We start from the raw sequence: 22,668 nt of genomic DNA on the forward strand, positions 1-22,668 counted from the left end.
ATTTCTTTTTCTCTTAAATCAGAGATTTACATGAGAATTTTCTCCTTATATCTGAAAGCAGCAGTTGAAGTGTCATGCACTGAATACCAAAAGATGCCTTCCAAATTGGTTCTGATGCTGAGTCATTAGCTGGGTGATCTCAAATGGTGTTTGTGACCCCATGAGTTTCCTTCTTTGTTGGTGTGGTCACTAGCACCCATTCTATATGTTGGAAGGACAGTCTAATACTACTTACCTAGTTTTCTGCTCTGAACTCTGGACCCCATTTGCATGCAGTAAAGATCATTTCCTTTTGTGCTCAAGCTTGAACTTCCAGTTACTTATGCCCCAAGAAGGAAGGAAGGAAGGAAGGAAGGAAGGAAGGAAGGAAGGAAGGAAGGAAGGAAATAAGAAAAGAAGGAAAAGGAAATTCAGAATTTAGTCTCAGTTCCTAGCTGTCACTTCCACCCTTAAGCCCACAATGTCTCTGCACTGTCATCACAAATTCATATGCCCTTCGCTTTTCTCCTCACTATATAATAGATATTTTAGAAAAGTCTTATTTATTGTTTTCATCCTTCCTGTCTTTCAGTACCCTCTCTCACTGACCTCTGCATTCTTTCCAAGAACAATAAAGAGTTTGGAGTGAGAGGTATGGCTCCAACAACCCTAGCCCCTAGACACATTCATATTTTCTCTCTCTCTCTCTCTCTCTCTCTCTCTCTCTCTCTCTCTCTCTCTCTCTCTTTCTCTCAACTTGTTTCTTCCTATCCAGATACATGGCTTCCTGATCAATGTCTAAGTACTTTATTCTCATACAGGGCCTTCACATCTCTCTGTCCCTCGGTGTTCTTAGTCCCCCTTCCCCAGGAATTCTTTTTTGACCATGTCAGCACTGAGGTCTATGCTTGAGAGATTCCTAGCCACAGAAGCAACATTGGCCCTCTCAGGCTTCTCTCACTTTCTTCTCTTCTTTCTTTAGACCTCATAGCGCATATGGTTGTTTTGTTTATTCATCTGCTTGCTTATTCTTTTTTCTTACATTAGAATACAAATTCTGTAAGAACAGAGACTCTTGTCATTTTTACTGATTGCTGTATTCTTAGCCTGAAACTCAACCAGTACTCAGCATTGGCTTAAAAAACTAAAGGTCATACAGCAGATACCTAACAAACACTAGTTATCATTATTATCAATTTACAGAATTAGACTAGACTTACTTAACTAAATGTATCATGAAACAGTGCTGCTGAGATCCATTTTCTGTGAGTTGTCATTTTTAATAGAAGAATATATTTAAAGTCATACTTTAACAAGTTTTCTCTAAAAAGAAAGGCAAATTAAAGCAACAGTTCCTAGCTTAGTTAACACTGTTGGTTCACGGAATATACTTCATCTCGTCTAATTAAAAAGCCAGGCAGAATTACAAGCCTTTTCTAGAGAGTACTTTGTAGGAGCTTTAAGCATACCTAAGGAAGGATAGAGTACATGGGGAAGTCAGAAGATCCCTGCTCACCTAGGCTCTGAGGAGTCTGTTTTCTTTTCTAAGTTGTGTAGAAAAAACTTGAATATTTTATTAGTTTTGCTGTGATAACCAAGATCCTTGTTATCTGTCTTTCATGTGGTCTGTACACTGAAATCTTGGCTGCCATGACTATCTGCTGGGTGATTTTTAGGTCAGTGATGTATCCTCTGCCCAGTTTGTTTATTCATATAATGAGGGCCTCGGAAGTGCATAGAATTGTTAGGAAAGACTATTGAGTGCTTTGGTCTCAATTCTCAGGTCACAAATCACTGTGATGGTTTGAATATGCTTGGCCCATGCGAACTGGTACTAGTAGGAGGTGTGGCCTTATTGGAGGAGGTGGAGCTATGTTAGAGGAAGTGTGTCACTGTGGGGGAAGGGGCAGCTTTGAGGCTCCTATATTCAGGCTCTGCACAGTGTAAAAAGCCAAGTCTCCTTCTGAATGTCTTTGAATCAAGATATAGAACTACCAGCTTCTCCAGCACCATGTCTGCCTTCAAGCTGCCATGCTTCCCATCCTGATGACAATGGACTGAACCTCTTAAAATGTAAGCTAGGCCTAATTAAATATTTTATTTTATAAGTGTTGCCATGGTCGTGGTGCCTCTTCACAGCAGTGAAAACCTATGACAGTCATAATTCTTCTTTTGAGATGGTCTAGGTGCCATGTGTACACTCGACTCTGCTTTTGTAATTCCGGGTCCTGATATATTGCGACACAAAAATACCATTGTAGCCATGTGGGAAGGAAAAGAATCTCTTCATCTCTGCAAATACTATTTTTCTAGAGAGGCCCAAATGGGAATCCACTGTGCCCTGAGTATAGGCTCTAAGTTGAAGTTGAAAGGGGGAATGGCCTTCAAAACACATATTGAAATTATTCATTTCCTGCATAGGCAGACTCACAAGAAGGTCTGACACATATCCAACCCAGAGAGTCAAGTATGGGTCATAGAAGGTGACTTTCCTGCCAAGGTTCACCCCCAAAGTTGCCCAAATAGTACCTCAATAAGGGGACCAGGAAATTTTACTTCATGAACTGAGGGAAATAAGTTTAAGTAGCTATATTCGGCATGTTAACAAAATACTTAGTCTTATTAACTATTAAGACATACCTCAATGAGGCTTGTTCATCCATTCAAGATCAAGTTAACTCAAGAATATGATAGAACTATTTTAATTTTGCCTTTATTTTTTTTAATCTCTGTACATGACAGCCAGGTTTCAGATGTAAATTTTTGCATATGGCTGGAGTTAAATTTTATTTTCTCCATACAGAAGCACACTTGACCCAGCACCACTTATTGAAGAAAACACATGCAGAGAATGCTCCACATGAATGCCTTTACGTAGGGATCTTCTGTTGCTTTCTAGTTCTTCCTTTGTTATTGGTTGAGTGACCCAGTGGAATTGTTTTATTTTTTGTATTCTGTTTAGTTCAATTTATTCTTTTTAATTCTTTATATTGATTCTTATTCTCCATCTTTACATTAACTTAGCAAGAATCACCACCACCACAACTACCACCACCACCAGTACCACCACCAGTACCATCACCATCACTACGACCACCCCCACCACCCCCACCACCCCCACCACCCCCACCACCCCCACCACCCCCACCACCCCCACCAAAATTATTATCATCATCTCTATCATTATCAGCACTACCATGTTTATTGTTACATTAGTAACTCTTCTGTTGATGCAATGAAATGCCCTGACTAAAAGCAACTCACAGAAGGGCTTATTTTGGCTTATTGTTCCAGAAGGATCAGTGTTCAACATGGCAGAGAGGGCTGGCTATTAGCTTATAGGTGATTCTGCTAGGCTTCTCCCAGAGACCTAGCAACAGCTGATATCATTATCTGTCACCACTACCTGCTGCCTACAGGTGCAGGCAGTATATACAGGAACAGCTTGGTACCCTATCTCTCTCTCTCTCTTTTTATCCCTTTTTTATTCTTCTCTGGCTCACTCTCTGCCTTCATGACTCTGTTCCTGTCTGTCTGCCTGTCTACATGTCCACTTGTCTCACTCCCCTCTCTTCCCTGCAAATAAACATTTATACCAAATCTGTTGCATGACATAATTTCTCATGAAGTCACCTTGGCATGGGCCCACTAGGTATCCCCTCACCGCATTATATTTTATAACACTGGCAGCAAACAGTAAGCATGGCTGCAGGATCAAGAGCTGAGAGATCACATTTCAACCACAAGCATGAGGCAGAGACAGCAAACTGAAAATATAATAAGGTCGTGAGATCTGAAAGCACACCACCAGAGATTTCTTCCTTCTACAAGCCATACCTCCAAAATCTCCCCAGAAAGCATCACCAACTGGAGACCAAGTGTTCAAATGTATGAGCCCATGGGGGACATTGATGCTACAGTGAGTGCTTACTGTGTGCCAATATCTCTAAGTACACTTAATTTCTATACTCTATAAATTGGCATTATTATAAACCCTATTCTATATATGAGGATTTTTGAGGCTGTAAAGTAGAATATAGCATTCATAAAATTATACTGTTATCCAATGCCTTCATAAGGATCTGTCTCAGCTCTGAAAGACCCCAGGCCAAAAGGCTTTTATTTATTCATTATATTCCCTCAGAATACCATCCCATCAAATATGTGACCTGGTCCTTGGTGCAGAGAAGGCTATTTGTTGAAAATAAAAAAAATTGAGTTTATGCTTGCTCTCTTTTCTGAAGAGCTGGGTGAGTGAGTTTCTTCACATGTAGAAATGTTAAGCTCTGTAAAACATTTAAAGATATATGACTGACTATCAGTGTAGTTTACACTCAGAAGCAGTAATTCCAAATCCAGGAAAAGCTAGTAACACTCAGGCCTACCTGGAGTACTACTTGGAGTAATTGAACACTCCATTTTCCTGTGTTTCCCTTTCATATTCTCACATGCTCAGACTCCAGGTCCTGTCCTATATATAGAAGTTCCTGATGTTTACCCCCTCTGTATACCTACGTATGTTATTTCTAAGGATCTGGGGAGTTGACCTATCCATTTTTATTCCATCTATTTGTTACAATAATCTCTGTTCAAAAGAGATGTGGCAAGACTATAAACTATTACCATATACTGTTAGGTCATCTAAGGGAAGCAAACTGGGGACCACTGAAGAGGAACTACCTCTTTCAAGTGGATGAGATTAAAAAGGCACATAGTTTCAGTCTTAAGCAGATAGAACCATGTTTTTTAAATGGAATTTTCTGGTAAACTCAACAGAGGAAGAGAAAATCCATTGCAGATGGTAGAGTGTCCAGTTTGGATCATGCCACAACTGTGGGTTGTAAGGACTGGGGTAAATGATCCAGACAAAATAAAAGCCCCCAAATTTATGTGCTATCCTTTCATCTGTGAGAAGATATGGGGGTGAGGGATGGAGGGGGAAACAAAGAGAGGGGGAAGTGGAAGAAAGGAAAATGAAAGATGATAGGTAGATGATAGATAGATGATAGATAGATAGATAGATAGATAGATAGATAGATAGATAGATAGATAGATAGATAGAGTTCATAGATTGGAAAATGCAATATGGAGAGAGAACCTTCCTGAGTGGACCAGGCAAGAAATAAAATGGCAGGAGAGAGTTGGCAAAAAAAGAAAGCCAGGGAATTGAGGTAATAAGAGAGGGAGGAAGAAAGAAAGAGAGAGAGAGAGAGAGAGAGAGAGAGAGAGAGAGAGAGAGAGAGAGAGGAAGAAGAAGAAGAAGAAAGAGAAATAAAGGAAGGAAGGAAAAGAATGAGAGCTTTGAATCAGAACCTTGGAGAGCTCCACATGGAGGTGAAAACTGTCTGGTCAGTTGGAGGGAAACAGAATTTCTTTTGGGACCATGAAGGAGGAAGCTACCTTTCAGAGCTTCTGGAGGTGAAAATAAGTGTTGGTAACTGACTGCTTGCAGGAGATAAGTTTTGTGTCTGCAACAGTAGTCACCATATCCTCACAGGGCTTCCCTGACTACAGCAACATGAATGTGAAGGTGCTACACACCAGGACCTGTGGGTAGGAAGCTTACAGTCTACTCCGCCCAGTCCTGAAAAACATGATGGCATCCAACTGGCAGTAAAAACTGACAGCTCATCCCTAAGCCATGCCTTCTGGTTGCTAGGAAAACAACACAAAGGGAAATAGAGGAAGCCAAATAACAGAGACTGCTCTCATGATGTGTATGAACAAAAGAGCCCAAATACAGGGTAGTCTGCATAGACCCAGAGTGTAAACTATTGACTCTCCATAGACCCAGAATTACCACATTACCCAGTTGATATCATTAGAAGGTAGAACACATGACATATTTTTTAATTAATGTAATTTACTCAATGCTTTCTTCCTTCCTTCCTTTCTCTCTCTCTCTCTCTCTCTCTCTCTCTCTCTCTCTCTCTCTCTCTCTCTCTCTTTTGTTCTTTTTTTTCTGTAGAGACAGTCTAAGTTAGACTGAGAAGTTGAAATATTTATATTGTTCAATACCCAATTTCTTTGGCTTGCTCTGTGTTGTCTTGTTTGCAGTGTTGTTGTTTTTGTTTTGTTTTTCATTTATATTGGTTTGGTTTGGAGATTAGGTTTTGTTTTAGTCAAGTTCTCAACACAGGATATAGGCTGTTTTGGGGCTTGTAATTGCCCAGACTTTAACTCTTGGGGGCCTGGGTTATAGATGTGTGGTTTTACACCCTGGTTATAATATTTAATTTTAATTCACTTTTTTTCTATCTGTGTTTTGTCTTCACTTAAATGAATTTTTCTATATTCTTCACCTTTATCCTCTTTCACCTTTCTACAAGATTTTTTGCTGTTTTGATGTTTTCCCCCTTTATTTTGCCTTTAGCTTGATTGGGCTAATTTATTCCCTTCTGCATTAGCATTTCCCCCCCCCCCTTTTTTTACTGTTTCCTCTTCTTCCTTCTCTTCTATTTTTACTAATGCTATTTATTTACATTACATTATTTATTTTTCTGTTCATATCAATAACAACTTACTTTATTCCCATAAAGCTAATGGAGTTGTGATGATTTTTTATTATTATTGGTTATGCATTATTTAAATTTTTATACATCCTTTGTGAATTTTACATCATGTACCCCAATCCTACTCATCTCCCCATCCCTTCTTATCTGCTATTTGTCTCTTGTATCCTCTCTTTTAAGAGAAAATAAAAATAAAAGCAAACAATTAAAAATTAAAATAAACTTCATCATGGAAGATGCAGTGTGTCAGTGTGACCCAGAGTATACCGTTTTGTCCAAATATCTTTATTTAACAATATTCATTGTAATGAGTCATTGGTCTGGTTCAAGGCTTCTGGTCTCTGCCACATTATCAGTAGTGGATCCTCACCCATATTCCCATTAGATATCCTATTGTTGCCTTGTGTCATGGAGATTCTGATGCTTTAGAAGATCTGCAGGGCCAGCACCTTCACACACTCCAGCAGATCAGAATATCAGTTAGATGTTGGTGTTGGCCATCTCAAAACCCTAGATCTGGGTTTGGGTGTTAGCTGGGTTGGTCAGCCTACCAGCTCTGTCATACCTAGACCACCAGGGCCAGCTCTCCAGCACTGTCCCAGTCAGTTCACCCAAGTGCTGCAGCTAGCAAGGAGTGGGGCCAGCGCTCCTGCTCTCATTCCCTCTCAACTAGATTTCTTGCTTGCTACATGCAGTGAGGGGCAGTAGGTGGCACCTCTCTCATGCCTACACCACTAGAATGCAGATGAATGGTGGGGCTGCTCTTCCATGATCACACTGTTGGGGCAGCTCACCCTTAATCCCACTATTAGGTCCAGCTCTATCATGCTGCCCAAGCAAGTTGCAGGGCTTGTTCTCTAGAATGCTACTAGAATAGCAGCATGCAGACATCTAGGTGTTTCTGTAAATGTGTATTTATGGCGGGTTTGTCTGTGGTTGTTTCTGCAGTGATTTTCATTTTCTTAATGGCATTACTTTATTACATCAGAAAGATACTTGGAACATACTGGTTAGTTGGCTGCTGAATTATACGTTCAGTCTAGTTTTAAAAATCTGTATCTCAACTCTGCCATAACCCAGTCTCACCTAAACTTTGGGAATATCTCTCAGACCTCATCAGAGGAGTTTCAGTGGGCTATCAAAACTGGGTAATGCAGAAACTTACAGCCTGTCAAAGGTATAAAGAATAAGTGCCAGTGATATACTCAGCCAAAAATAGTATATGAATATAACCCCTCCTTCCAGGTTCTGGGACTTTCATGGACAAGGGTTGGAAATAGAATAAGAGCTAGAGATCATGGAGGACCAAAGCAAAAATGGTGTCTTCTAGACAGGATAAGGTTGCTGTATTCAGGAGTTAACATCTGCGTTTGCATGCACAAAGTCTAGCTAATCAACATTCTAGCGTGAGACAGGAAGGTATTCATGAGCCTACACCCCTAAGGAGGCACTGGAAGATAATGATTTAAAGGGAGAGTACATTTTCTTTGATGATGCAACCAGTGGAAGGTCATACATGCACCAGTGGATGGCCCTACAGGGCATGAAATTTGTGGGGGAAAGAAGGTGGTGATAGATCTGTGAGGTAGAAGTTGAGTGTGAATTAATCCAAATTAAATTACATGACATTTTCAATAAAAGAAATGAGGGATAATTTACAGCTATAAATATCTACATAAAAGAGCAGAAAGATCTCAAGACAAAATTTAATAAAGCCTTTTATAGTCTTAGATAAACAAGAAAAACCCAATTTTAAAAACAAATAGGTGAAAGTAGAGAATAAAGATCAGAGCTAAAATAATAAATGGGAACTTGAAAAGAATAAAGCAATGAATCAATGCATTGATCTTTTAAAAGAATAAAGAAAGTCATACTTTTAGCCAAAGAACCAAAGGAAAAGTAGAGAAGATACCAACTAATGAAACCATTTACTAAACTAGAAATGAAAATATGATGCAGACAAAAGGATAATCCAGAAGTTCATTAGGCAATATTTTAAAAGTTGATTCTTCTAGAAGTGAGAAAGTTTAGAAGAAAATGATCGAGTTCTAGACGACACAAAAAACTTAACAAAATTAAAGCAATAAAAATCACTCCACAGCTAAATAGACTATTAATGAATAAAACTACTGAAAGATTAATAGAAAAAAAAAAAAAACAGTGTCCCAGGAGAGATTCAATATACTGCTGAATCCTGTCAGATATTTAAAGAAGAATTGATGTAGTGTTTCTCAAGGTATTGTGTAAAAGAGAAGAAATATTTAAAATCTCATACTAGAAAGTCAGGATTCCTGATACAATAACTGAATGAAGACACACACAAAACAGAACTATAAGCCAATTTCATTGATCAAAATGAATGTAAAATTCTTCATTGAAATACTTGCTAACAGTATTCAGCAATTCAGTAAGAAATCATATATCATGATCAACTTGGATTCACTCCAAAAATGCAACTATGTAACATATACAAATTAATAAATGTAAGACATTAACTAACAAGGTCAAGAATGAAAAATACATAATCATCTCAACCCAAACAGAAAAAGCATTTATCCAAATCCAAATTTCTTTCATAATAAAATTCCTAAAACACCCAAAACAGAAGATCACACATTAACATAAGTTAGCTATACACAACAGAACTATCGCCAACAATATATTGATCATGGTAAAAATAAAAGCATATCCTCTAAAATCAGGATTGAGACAACGTTGCTCACCATCACTGTCTATTCAATACAGTGCTAGAAATCTTAGCGAGAGTAATAAAGTAAGAGGATGAAACAGGACAGATACAAATAGGAAAGGAAGACGTGAAGTCATCTCTGAAGAATAAATGATTCTACATTACAAGATTATAAAGATTCTATCAGAACTCTTGTATATGAAATAATATTTTTGTTGTAGAGTAGGATACAAAATCAGTATAAAGAAATAAGTAACTCAGGCTGGAGAGATGGTTTAGTGGTAAGATGCTTGCCACCAAACCTAAATGATCCCCAGAATCTACATAGATGAAAAGAACTTACTCAAATGGGATTTTGGCCTTGAACATTGTGACTGACATGCATGCACGCACACACATACACACACACACACACATGCACACACACAATGTGTGTGTATTTATATATATATATATATATATATGTGTGTGTGTGTGTGTGTGTGTGTGTGTGTGTGTATACATATATGAAAAGATCAGTAGCTTTTCTATATAGTAACATTAGAAATGCTGAAAAATAATTCAAAAAAATAATCACATTCCTAAATTTTCAAATATGACAACAACAAGGTATGATCTTAATCAGAGAAGTTACAGATCTCAACAATTAAGACTATAAAGCACCAAAAAAAAAAAAAATCACACAGGCAACACTATCCACACATACATCAATCTGCAGAATTAACTTTGTGAAAATTCTTCAGGAGCAAAAGCAATATAAAAATTTTACAAAATTCTTATAAAATTCAAATATAATTTTTACAAGCACTAGAAAGGCAATCTTAAATTTCATATGGAAGCACAAAAACTCCAAATATCCAAAGTAATCCTGAGCAAAAAGGGCAATGGAACAGTCACTATAGTGTCTGTTTTCAAGCATATAATTTTGCTAATAAACCAGACATGTAGACCAAGAGTATACTGGGATCCCATTTCACACAAGTCCTGATGGCTATCATCAAGTAAACAAACAAAATGCTGGTGAGGATCCAGAAACAAAGCACACTTACTTTCATCCAGTAGAAATGTGAGTTATTGCAACCACTGAGGAAATCAGTATGGAGGTTCTTCAAGCAATTAAAATTAGAAGTCCCATATAATCAATATGTGTCACCTCTGGGTATATAGCACCCACTCCAAATAGCCTACGCCAAGTTATTATAGAGATGCTGTTAGAGTGTGTTATTGCCATACTCTGCACAGTAGATGAGATATGAGTGCCTATCAGCAGAGTAGATGAAGAGAATATCTTGTGTAAATGTGATAGAGTTTCATTCAACCATAGAGAGGAAATTGTATTATTTGATAGAAAAATGGGTATTACTAGAGAACATCATGTTAAGTGAAATAAGCTGGTCTCGCAAAGCAGCAATGGGTGCTTTGTCTCATGTGTAAAGAAAGTTGAGACAAGAACAAGGTCTTGAAACTGAAATGTGGAATGCGGAAGTCAAAGGAAGAGGGGAGGACAGGAACTTAAAAGAGAAACAGAAGGGGCTGAATCGAGATACAGTATGTGCATGTATGAAAATGTCGTAATGAAATCTTTACTTTGTACAAGCAATACATGTCAATTAGAAAATTAAAAGAGATCTAAAACAGTGATAAGAACAAACGAAAACATGAGCCAGACAAGCAGGATTCCAGACAAGACCAACCATCTTTGCTGTGAAAGGGTCCTGAGAACTGAGAACTGCACGTGTAGAGTGGAGGGCAACTGTGGTGGGCAGAGAGATGGAAAGGACACTGGGAGTCAAAGAGGACTTGGCTTCCTCTGTCCCTGGGGTTGTGCTGTTGTTTCTGCTGAATGACTTTTCTTGGCTAAAGTCAGCCATGGAGTGGGTGCTAACTACATTCAGGCAGAGCTTCAGAAGGTAATTTCACGCCCCGCCTCAGTGCTGATGAGGCACTATTAATTTGGGGACACTTTAACACCACTTCACTGTGGCAACTTAGCAAGCTGGTTAATTAATAGGGCAAAAAGAATAAGGAATGTATTTAAAGAGACATTGTGATAAAAATCATTCCTTGCAATATTTTGGTAAATGGAATTAGCTTGGGATCTATCTATGTACACAGTGAAGCTAAGATCATGTTGACACACAGCTATAGAATTTTGTGCTTTGTACATATTTAAAAGAACATACATAGAGTGAAGAATCTGTATCTGAAATGAGATGGATCTGAATTTGAATTCAGACTCATGGTTTCATTAAAACAATGTAGAAAATCATTCAAAGACCCATCTTCCACACATTAATTTGGGTTATCCTGGGAATATGAAATGGGACCATACAAAGCATGTATTGGCCATACTACCATAAAGTTCATAAATGAAACTCAAGTGTGAATGTGTTCTCAACTGGCAAACGCATTCCTGAAGTGGGTTCTATGAGCATATAATTCATTGTTCATAAATTTCTTGTTATATTCCCGTACAAGAAATTAGCTGATCTAGAGTCAAAGGGTATACAGACTAGGTCTAGGACAAGGGAAGTTCCCCAGAGCAGGGTTGCCTGCATATGCAAGATTACAGCACAGGCTTGGCTCATTAGAGCATATAAAACTATTGGATCCTCAGTCTCATCTGCAACAAGTCATGTCTTCAGCGTGAACAATCTTACTTTGTTATATTCTGAGTTTTTCTCTATCTGAAATGTTGAAGATACAGCAGCAGTTTTGTGTCCATGAAGATGAAAGTTGTCTGCTCACAGTGATGGAGTGGAACAATGGTTTAGAATCATCAGTGCAGTCCTGACTGCTCTGTTAGACAGAATCAGTAGAGTTTGCACTCCAGGGTTGCACATGTGAAGTCTAGAAGTAGATGTTGGATTGAGACAAGGTTTTCCAGGGAACCTGGATCACACAAATTGGCTAGATTGGCCTCTGAATCATCATCTTTGCCTTCCCAGAACCAAGAGCATGGAGCTGTGTCTGTCTGTCTTTCTGTCTGTCTGTTTTGTTGTTGTTGTTGTTGGTGGTGGTGGTGGTGGTGGAGGTGGTGGTTTTGTTGTTGTTGTTTGTTTGTTTCTTTGATTTTTAAATGTGGGTCCTGGCACTGCCATTCCAGCTAAACATGATTACATGACAGGCACTTTACTGACAAAGCCTACTCACCAGCCTCATTAGCATACTTTCGAAGTTTTAGATTATACTAGAGAAAGCAATTGACTTTAATTGCTTAGCTTATAGGTCACACTTTAAGAAATTGTGATAAGCTATGAACTGGCACAAGGGACATCGTGAGCTGCATAGAACAACGGAGGGTCAGAACATGGTGGCAGAATGTTCTCACAGGACACATAGCAGTGACAGTTTTTAAAGTTCATTCAAGCTTAAAGCAAGTGACATGTGATCTGACTGGGAAGCTGAGTATTTATTAGCTCCTTTGAGAAACTCTGAAGAGGAAAACCTCAGGGAAGCAATCTTATGGAAGACAGAAGGGGAATGTGAGAACTGGGAAAAAAATACGTGACACAAGCTGAAGTACTTCCACATACTCCAGTGAGTCATGCATGTCAATGACTCAGTTTCCTTCCCTGTACAATGGGGAAGGAATCAACCTGGTGGGAAAATGTTGCGGGGAAATAATAAAAATTGGTACCATCCCGCTTTATACCCAGTTACTCTCTGTGGATCTCACCTCCTCTAGGCCAGCCCCAGTCAGTGGTCTTCCCTTCTCCAGCTCACCTGCCTCAGAGCTGCTTCTCCCCGTTCTCAGCCATCTACACCCTGCGGCTAGTTGCCACAAATCCCCTGAACCAAGTAAATCAGAACTCTAGAAGCTTATAATTAGTCAGATTTATATTATCAATAAATTCTCAATTCACAAGATGCCCACACAATAATTTCAGAGCCAATTAATAATGGTACAAGCTGCCCACCTAGATTAGACAAGTTATCCCAATTATTCTGTCCTTTTATGACATTCATAGCTAACTGTGGCTACTTAAAGCCACGAAGAATCTGGATGTCTTCCTCTTCCTCCATCACCCTTCCTTCATCCTTTCCTCTCTTTCCCCTCTCCTTCTTCTCCCCAAACTTTTCAGCTCCACTTTCCCTTCCACTGCTCAGTTACTGTCTCTAGCCTTTATTTTACAAGTTAAGGTGGGGAGAAGGTTCACAGGAAGTCACCTGTGTATGTGATTCACTCCTCATCTGCAGGCCCTCAGATGGGAAAGTGGAATTAGCATCAAAATACAAACAGCACCAGAACTATCCATAACAAGGAAAGGTCTTCATTCTAGTCCAAATAAAACCCATCTCCTAGAGCTGGAGTGCTGACTGTGAAGAGATGGGGTCCTAGGGATATGGCACACCAACTCTTTCATTATTAACTTATTTCTCTCTTGCATCTGCACGAAATAGAGAGGTTGTACTTCTTTAAGCAGGGTGGATGAAGTTGTCCTATGGTCCTAACAGAGAATTTAGTGACTGGACGAGCTCATAAGAGGTAATACTATGGGAATCAAGGCACCATAGAGTCCTCTCTGATTTTAATTCAGTTCAGTTCTTTATGAACTCATGCTATCTGCTATGTTTGTTGGAAACCGGTAGCCTGCATTTGTGAATAAGCTTTTGAGGTGGGCAGGTTGTTGTGCAAAGAATTCCTCATCTGCCTGGGAGTCCAGAATTGCCATGTGTGTAAATTTTTGTCAGTGAGAAATAAATATACTTATAAGAACTTCAAGGACTTCTGAGAGGCAAGTGTACCATGGACAAGTATTTTTTCCTTTCTCTAGATGGTCCATGAGTATAGTGGATGGAATTGCTCTAGCCATGAGACACTGAAGTAATATCCAATAGAAAAATTACATTAGTGGACAGAGGAGCAGGGAGTTAAAAGGATTGTTTCTTGATGAGGCCTGCACAAATGTTTCTGTTATCTGATAAATTTCTTTCATTTTCTGTTACATGTAACCAAGTGGATCATAACTAAAATATGCAACTCCTAATTAACACAGCCATTGCACCCGTTGATACTATTGGCTTAATATTAGCTTAGGAGAGGGTGGGTGAGATATTTAACCCCAATGGGCAGTGTCTGAGTGGAATAGAGCACATGAAAAGGTTCATCCTCTGGAGGATCCAGTCCTCTGGAGGAAGGTATTTCTGGGTCCTTCGAGCTACTCCAGAGACAGAGCCTCTTGCTGGCTTGTGGCAATGAAGATGGGAACACAGGCTATAGGTGTGTAGAAGTGATTAATTCTGACTAGACAGACTGAGAAAAAAGGACAGGATACATGGGGACAACGACAGAGTCGGGGAGCAATGAATGTGTGACTCCCAATCTGAACCTGTTTTTAGTTGCATGATGGCTTTCTCAGATTTTCTATGCAGAATATTAGAGACAAAATCATCAAGATTTACTCATTCTGCTTTGTGCTGACTTATGGTCTAAATTTACTAGAGTGGTTCACATTTATTTTTAGCATCCTTTTCATTGCTTTATGAAACGACAGTGTGGTTTATTTTATGTTGTGTGTATGGATGTGTTTCAATTATTTTCTCTATCATCCTCTTTCCCCATGCATTACATTTGTCCAAATCATCTGAGCTACTCTATATTGTCTTCTTCAAACTATTTTTCTTCCACTTATTGTGATATATGTATGTGTTTTTAAGGCTGGCTGGCTGGCTAGTTCAGTGGTTAAGAAAACTTGCTGCTCTTCTAGGGGACCAGAGTTTGTTTCCCAGCTCCTACATCAGAAAGCGCCACAAATTCCTACTACACCAACTCCAGTGGACTCAATGCTTTTTTTTGTCCATACTTCAATTTTCATCCCATCTTTTGCTTTTCATTTAAAGACACTTAAAATTCTAAGCTTGTTTTGTGTACACTTCTCACTGTGATGTTTGACCCTACAAAAAATAACATCTGAAACACACATCATGTGAAACAGCCATTTCCCTGAATATCAGGCATTGATCCTTCTCCCTCTTTGCTATTGCAGACATCAGTGTTCTCCTACTGTCTTTATTGGAGGTGAAAACCCCTTCAGGGTTAAGTAACATGCATCACCTACTATGCACATTTTATACTGAGTGCCCACGGTTTTATTGTCTAAATCTTCTGGATACATACCCAAATTGCAGACTCCTATAAAGGAACCGGGTGTTTGCTATACACCTTTTGTTTGAAAAAAAAAGTTTCAGAATCCTTATCCATCTTGTTGGTTCTGAGAATGTTTATAATTCTCCTGAAATCCCAGGTTCCAATTATCAATGATGCAGTCATGGTTTTCTATGGATAGAGAGGTTTCAGGTTTCTTCTGGTCACTTCTTTGAGCATTCAAAGTGTCTCAGGGGAGAAACCAACATATTGTAGCTGAGGACTGAATGTTAGAACAGTTTCAAAAACAGACATCTACCTTCGAGAACAGTATTGGCTCAGAGCAGAGCCTGGAGACTATTTCCAACTCTGCTTCAACAGAAGAGATTTTAGGGGAAGCTCAATGGCTCCTAGTAAAGGCAGTGTTTTGTGCCTTAAACTAAATTAAAATCACAACTCACTTAATAACCTGGTTGAAGATGCCTGTTAAAGTTTGGTAGTACCAGGACATAGAATACATCTGAGGGTGTTTCTCAGTTTTGTTGAAGGTCAGGATCTGTATGAATGATCTCTAGATATATGAAGTCCAGGAGTGTTCAGAAAAATAAGGCTAAACTTATGCAACTATCATATAGAGCCCAAGTAAGAATGTCTAAATGGTCATGGTATGGCATAGATTTAATAGAAAATATAGGCTTAGTCATTTTTGTAGAGAAGTCTAGTACTTCCAAGAGAACAGGGAAATTGGGATCATCTTGGAGGAGGAGGAACTTGAGAGGCCAGAGAGATGGCTCAGAGGTTAAAAAGCATATTACTTTTTGCAGAAGACAAGAGTTCAATACCTATAACCCATGCCAATTGGCTCACAAACATCCATAAATCCAGTTTCAGAGTATCCAACTCATTCTTCTTGACTCCCTAGGCATTATACTAATGTATACATGTCCCCCACCATAGACACATATACATGAACATAATAAAAATACTTAAATAGTGTACCTAAGAAGAAGATTATGAAAAAAGCATAGAGGATTGGGGGGATTCTACAGGTTCTAGGGTGCAGTGCCTTACACTAGAGAAGAAGGAAAAGATATTGATGGTATCTTGCTGTACCCCAGCAGGACTTTCTATGCTCCCCACTACCACTTAGTACAAAGATAATGGTCTCAATTTCCACAGAATTAGACAATCTCCTGAGTTCTCTTATGTCCAAAATCAATTGTTCTAGGGCTCCTTCTAGTAAACAACTTGATCTTCTGGGATGGTCACAGGCTGAGATGTTGGTAGTGTTCTAAGAACCAACATGGAGCATATAGGGCATAAAAGAGAGAGTCCCTCTCCAGGGGAGCTAGCAGCAGTGACAGATGAGTGCCTACATATGAGGAATTCCCCAGGAGCATCAGGACTCTGGCTAGCATTCTTCCATCAACAGATAGGCAAGAGCTAGACAAGTCTGAGTGAAGGCTATTAATGGTCACTACAGACAAACCCTGATACTCATTCTTGAGGCCTTAGAAAACATGAATAACAGAAATAATGTAAGGATGTTAGCAGAAAAAGAGTTAATCACCTAATAGGTAAACACAGCCCCATAGTTGAGTGTTACTCTTAAGGAAATATAGTCAGAAGTCTATTTTATCTGAATAATCTAAGAATCATTAATTCTTAGATAAAATTTATAATTCTAAACAACCTAAAATACTTGTGAGTAATTTACTTGTATTGATTTATAAATTTCCATTTACAAACTCCTCTGGAAGAGGGAGTGAATACGAATAATGTGGGTTGTAAAAAAAAAAAAATGGTTCCAGGATAAAATTAAAGGTGCTTTTTTCCCTCCAATATTTTATTCACACAAGAGAAAGCCAGAAGCCATGACTTTTTTTTCCTCCAGGGAAGGAATATCTTGATGTCACTCTAGCAAATACGAGTTTTATTGAGGAAGAAGGGTAGGACTGCAGTGAGGGCCGCCATATTTTCCAAACTTCTCCTTGCAGTGTCTCTTGTTCTGTGTGCTCTGTTAGAATCTTGTTCCTTGATCAGTGAGAGGTAGAAATGGTGTCTCCTCCAACTGAATCTGGAAATGCCTTTGAACTTGGTCTGATATGGCAGAAGGGAGCTGTGGAGCCTCAAAGCTTCAATGAGATAAATGCCACAAACTTCTCCAGTCCAGAGCCAAAGATGATGAGAATACCTCTGTGGACAAATGCCATGCTCAGATATCAGACCAACCAAAATCTGGTCAAAAACAGCACCAAGTATGAAGTGTGATGACACCAACCTCTAGATTTCAAGTTAGCATTGGTGTCTCCGTTGTCCAAGCTGAGGACCTAGGTTGTCTGCCAAGATTCTACCTCCCTACCTATCCTCCCTATAAATACTCCCTTGACTATTACCTGGAGAAAAGACAAGTTGTTTCTATTATGTATTTCAGTCTCTCTGACATAAAGAACCTTAAACATAATAACACTGGTGGATTTTATTATTAATCACAGAATGATTGTTAGGTACCCACAACAGGCATTCCTAAAGTTCTTCCTTTGATGGTGGAATTGAACAGATGTACAACATGATTATCTGTAGCCCAGGGTGTTCCAGATTGATGCATAAATGACCATGGACAGTGGTTTTTACTCTGACTGCATCATGGATTGTGTACTGCTCCAGCATAGCTTTAGCATTATGGTAGTCTGCCATGTCAGAATTAATTTCATTCTGAAAAGAATTCCATTTGGCCACAATTATTCTAGCAGTAGAGGCTTTTGTCAAATAAATGGTCCTTGTGTATTTTAACCAGACTTCTCCTTTACCCAACAGCCCTCCACTATGTTCATGATTCTTGGAGTGCCTACAAGCTGCTTATAGTAATCCTGAGGTGAGTTTACATCTCAGGTGTTCCTGTCTCCCTCATCAGTAATTTCATGATATCCATGGGGGTCAAGGAATACTCAACAACTCTATGGGTATTAGAGGAAACAGAATTCTTGGAGGTGTGGGTACATGAGGATGTAAAATTGGCTTTTTCAGAGCCATCCTCAAGGTGGTAGTTAAAGGGAACATATATAAGGAGGATGTATAAAAATAGGGAACCTTGGCAATCAGACACTGGAAGAATAGAGCAGACAGAGGAAATGGATTGGGGAAAAACAGAGATGGGCTTCATTAGGTAGACTTGAGAGGGTTGAGTTGACAACTGACTGTTGAACATAGAAGGCAGTGGTGAGTTCCTCCAACCTCTGGATAATTTAAAGATGAAGTCCTAAAACATAAGCCATGTGATAAGGTGAGGCAGCAAGAAACCATAGGAGAATGTGGCACTGAGTGCTAAACCGGAAGAGGAGGGACTTCAGGCTCAGCCTGCAGATAGGAAACTCCAGAGGTAAGTTTATCTATTTGGAAGCAGAAACCATGGAAACAGGGTCTCTAGCTTAGGGAAAAAAAGGCAAGAAACAGAGAGTAGCCTAGAGGACTGTCTTCTGGTGACTGGTTATGACAAAGTCCTCAGTAGATAGACAAGAGGAAAAAAATGGGTCCTGGCCTCTAATAGGTTTCCTTAAATTTAATGGCTACTTATGTGTGTAGCTATTGAAGAGACACTGCAGCTGAATACACAAGAATTCTCTGTCACAATGAAACATCAGACCAAATGAGAAAGACTAGTCAGGGGAGACACACAAAAGAAAAGCTAATTTTAGCTTAGGCCTGCTAGGATGGCAGACACACTGGCCTGACATGCATCAATTGCAGGTGGCAGATCACTTCCCATCACAATGTGTCAGGCAGGCTGTGAGAAGCTGTGAATGGTGACAGACACACATAGCCTGTCACAGCCCCAGCTGTCAAACAGAGGGCAGTCTTTCTTCCTGTGTGTGAAGACTGGAATCTGAGGACCAACCTGCTGTCTGGAGCCTCACACCTTCTCCAAGGGTCACTGCTGGTGACCTCATCTTGACCTTTGCTGTCTGTGCACACATGAGCAGTCTTCTACATGTCTCTTAATGGCTTTGACCCACTTCCAGTTTGATTTCTCTCTGTATATCTTGTTGGCAACTGGATATTTAATCTCCTGGATTCCTGCTCTGGCCACCTGTTGTCATGCCTCCCCCACCACTATGGGTTATCCCCTGGGATCTATAAGCCCAAATAAATAATTCTGTCTGTAAGTTGCCTTGAGCATCATATATTATTACAACAATAAAGTTACTAATTCAGGGGGTCAGCCAGCTGATTACATTGACACACTCTTACCAAAGAAGAGCAGGTTCTGTCTCACAGAAGATTCCCTCACTGGAAGAAGGTGGACTTTCCTTCTGTTCAAAATTTCCCCTGAACCCACTCTCTGTAGACTTAAATGGCAAATACTATCTTCACTGCCACGATGTTTCATGGTATGTTACTTAGGTCAGGAAACTCACGTTGCAGCAAATGAAATGAACCAATGAAGTGATATCATAAGGCAGTGGATTTATTGTGTTCTTCATTATCCTGGATTAGAAGGCATGATACAACAGTAAAGTGGTCTTTTACAAATTTAATGCCAGTGTCATTAAATGGTGGTATAAGACTGTGTGCTTACAAATTTAATGCCAGTGTCATTACATAGTGGTATAAGACTATGCAGATGATGTCATGTTCTCGGACAAAGCTTATGTTAATAAGTCTCATGTAATACAAGAGGCTATTTCTCTCATAGTTGAGATGCATGGATCTGGAACTCAGAGGTCAAAAATGAAGATATTCCACTCATCATTATACCAATGTTCACACAGTCTATCTTTTTCTCCATGCTTCTAAAACTCTGATAGCTCTACTGGCTTAGAGGATGGGTTTCAAAGAAAATAAAGCATCTTTCTCAGAGTACAACTCTGTCTTCCCACTAGATGTTGAAAAAATCTGGCCATTTAGCATCCTTGTGCCAGGGAACCATCAAGCAATGACGAAGCTGATTATATTATCTGACTATGCTAAGAGGACCATATAACAATGAATTATTTCTACTTGAGGGATGGTGAGAAAATGGAAGATTATAGTTCAAATAGGGCAGGTTCCCAGGGATGCCCTATGGAAACAGGATATGTATAGCCAAATACATCTTAATATATGCATACTGAAAATGGTATAGGAGTGTGAAAATGAAAGTTGTATATCTCCCCAGAGCAGAAACTAGTACAGGTAAAAGGCTTGCTAAGAAAAAGATCAGAGCTTGTCTTGTTTTCACAGACCACCACATGTTCATAACTGGTGAAAATAAGTCAAGCACTGGATGCAAAGCTACCTCAGGATCTTGCATATGAGCCAATGATGCAGTCACTCAGTGTGGACATCACTTCTAGTAGATGGATGTTTTCCATCAACCTACCTACCAGCTGTCTGCCTGTGGTTCTGCTTCACCATTTAATGCAGATTTTGGCCCTCCGTCTGTACCTCTGCTTCTGTCTTCATATTCCATCTTCCTTCTGGGTCCTCTCATACATGGGTTAGACTGCATTCCTACAGCCAGCCCTTTATTTTCACCATCCTAGAGAGGCTTTATTTTCTTTCCTACAAATAATATAATCAGCACAGCCTTCTACCAAAAAGCCTCTTTGTTAGAGAGTGGCTCTACCTGAAAGTGACTCTGTTGCCCTGTGTCCCCTGATAGAGTGACTCACTCATCTTTACAGGTTTTGTCGTCACTGGACATGGGAAACTGGCGTATGTTGCTGCTTATTACCTACCATTTATATCATCTATTCTGTTTCCACAAAGAAACCTGAGAGAGAAACAAGGTTTTTTAAACTCACAGTTTCAGAGGCTCATTGCTTACAGTTGAGTAGATTCAGTGGTTGGGGCCACAACCAGAGATAGTTCTACATTGTGGCAGAAACATGTCTAAGGAAGGAGATATCTGTTTAAACAAGAAACCAGAAATGACTTCTAGGCCAGGCTCAAACTTATATAGCCACTGTTTTTATGAAACTAGCTGTAGGTCACCAGGATTCTTTTCTTGGTGCTTCTGGATCCCACCCAGAAGTAAACAAGAAGGGGAAGCAATAGAAACCTATAAACATGCATACACTCACACTTTATGTGTAAATATATATATATATATATAATATATATATATATATATATACATATATATATGCTAGAATAATATGGTCTGGACCATAGACTATGGTCCAACTCATCCAGCAATGGCTGGTTATGAATGGAGAGTCCAAGAATCCAGAAGTTGCTCAGTCCACAAGGCTGAATGTCTCAGCTAGTCTTCAGTAGAAACTGGAGAACCAGAGAAGAAGGCTGTAATGCCATTGAAGGAATGGACTTGCTAGCAAGGTAAAAGCAAGCAGGCAACGAGCCAAAGCTTCCTTCTCCCATGTCCTTGTATAGGCTTTCAGCAGAAGGTGTGGCCCAAATCATAGGTGTACCTTCCTGCCTCAAGATCTGAATTAGAAGTGGATCTTCCTATTTCAAATTAAGTTTTAAAAAATCCCTCTCTTGTATTTGAATTTTAGTTAGTTCCAGATGTAGGCAAGTTGACAACAAAGAATAGCCATCACACTAAGCAAATAATAATTGTGGGGATCAGAGTTCTCATTCTTGGCTAGTAGCACAGCAACTATGACAGAGATGCAGTTCTGGAGGCTGAACAGCCATTGGCTAAGCCTCTGAGATCACCAGGCTGTGTTCTCTGTGGCAGGATCACAGCTTCCACAGATAAAGCAGCAAACCACTGTATCCTTTATGAACTGAGTCCTCTCTTGTCTGTACTTGTCAGTGTGTTCTTTTTACTAATGCTACTCATGTGCATCTGCAACCAAAAACAAAGCCAGGATCTTCCCAGATTCTCTGAGAAACTATGGCCAAACATACCTAGGCATTCCAAGTTGTGGTTATTCCTTATTTTTAAGTCTCAGAGCATCTATATCTAGAAGAATTGGTACCCTCTCAAGATACTACCTGTGTACAACACTCCAAGATATGGGTGATGACAATGTGGATTTCTTCTCCAATTCTGACCTGATGTGAAGAATGAGTCACCATCTCTCCTAGTTATCTTTACTTAACAACTTGTCATGGCCTATGGTAATAGGAGAGGAAAGCCATGGTTAAAAAAATTACCTAGATCAGATTGGACTACGGGCATGCCTATGATGAACTGTCTTTGTGAATTGATGTGAAAGGACCCAGTTCCCTGGGGTAGAATTATCCCAGGCAGATGGCCCTGACTGCATAAGAAAGCTTACTAAACAGTGAGTATATGTCTAAAGAAGGAACATTTTTCATTCTCTAGTTTCCTATCTCAAGTTCTTACCTTGACTTTTCTATATGATAGATTCTAATCTGGAAGCATAAGAGCAACAAACCCTTTCTTCACCAAGTTGCTTTTGGTCATGGTGTTTGTTACAGCAATAAAA

The 22,668-nt window shown here is 39.4% G+C and overlaps 1 protein-coding gene across 1 annotated transcript in view; it reads right to left on the bottom strand.

Moving 5' to 3' along the window:
* Positions 1 to 17,082: 17,082 nt before the first annotated feature.
* Dnaaf11 (dynein axonemal assembly factor 11) overlaps positions 17,083 to 22,668 on the bottom strand; it is a 104,500-nt gene continuing 98,914 nt past the window's right edge. The window contains exon 13 of the transcript XR_013103313.1: positions 17,083 to 17,464. The gene's annotated coding sequence lies outside the window, so the exon portion shown is untranslated. The remainder of the gene's footprint in view (positions 17,465 to 22,668) is intronic.

The sequence above is a fragment of the Arvicanthis niloticus genome, chromosome 13, assembly GCF_011762505.2.
Source record: "Arvicanthis niloticus isolate mArvNil1 chromosome 13, mArvNil1.pat.X, whole genome shotgun sequence".
In the NCBI taxonomy this organism is placed as follows: domain Eukaryota; kingdom Metazoa; phylum Chordata; class Mammalia; order Rodentia; family Muridae; genus Arvicanthis; species Arvicanthis niloticus.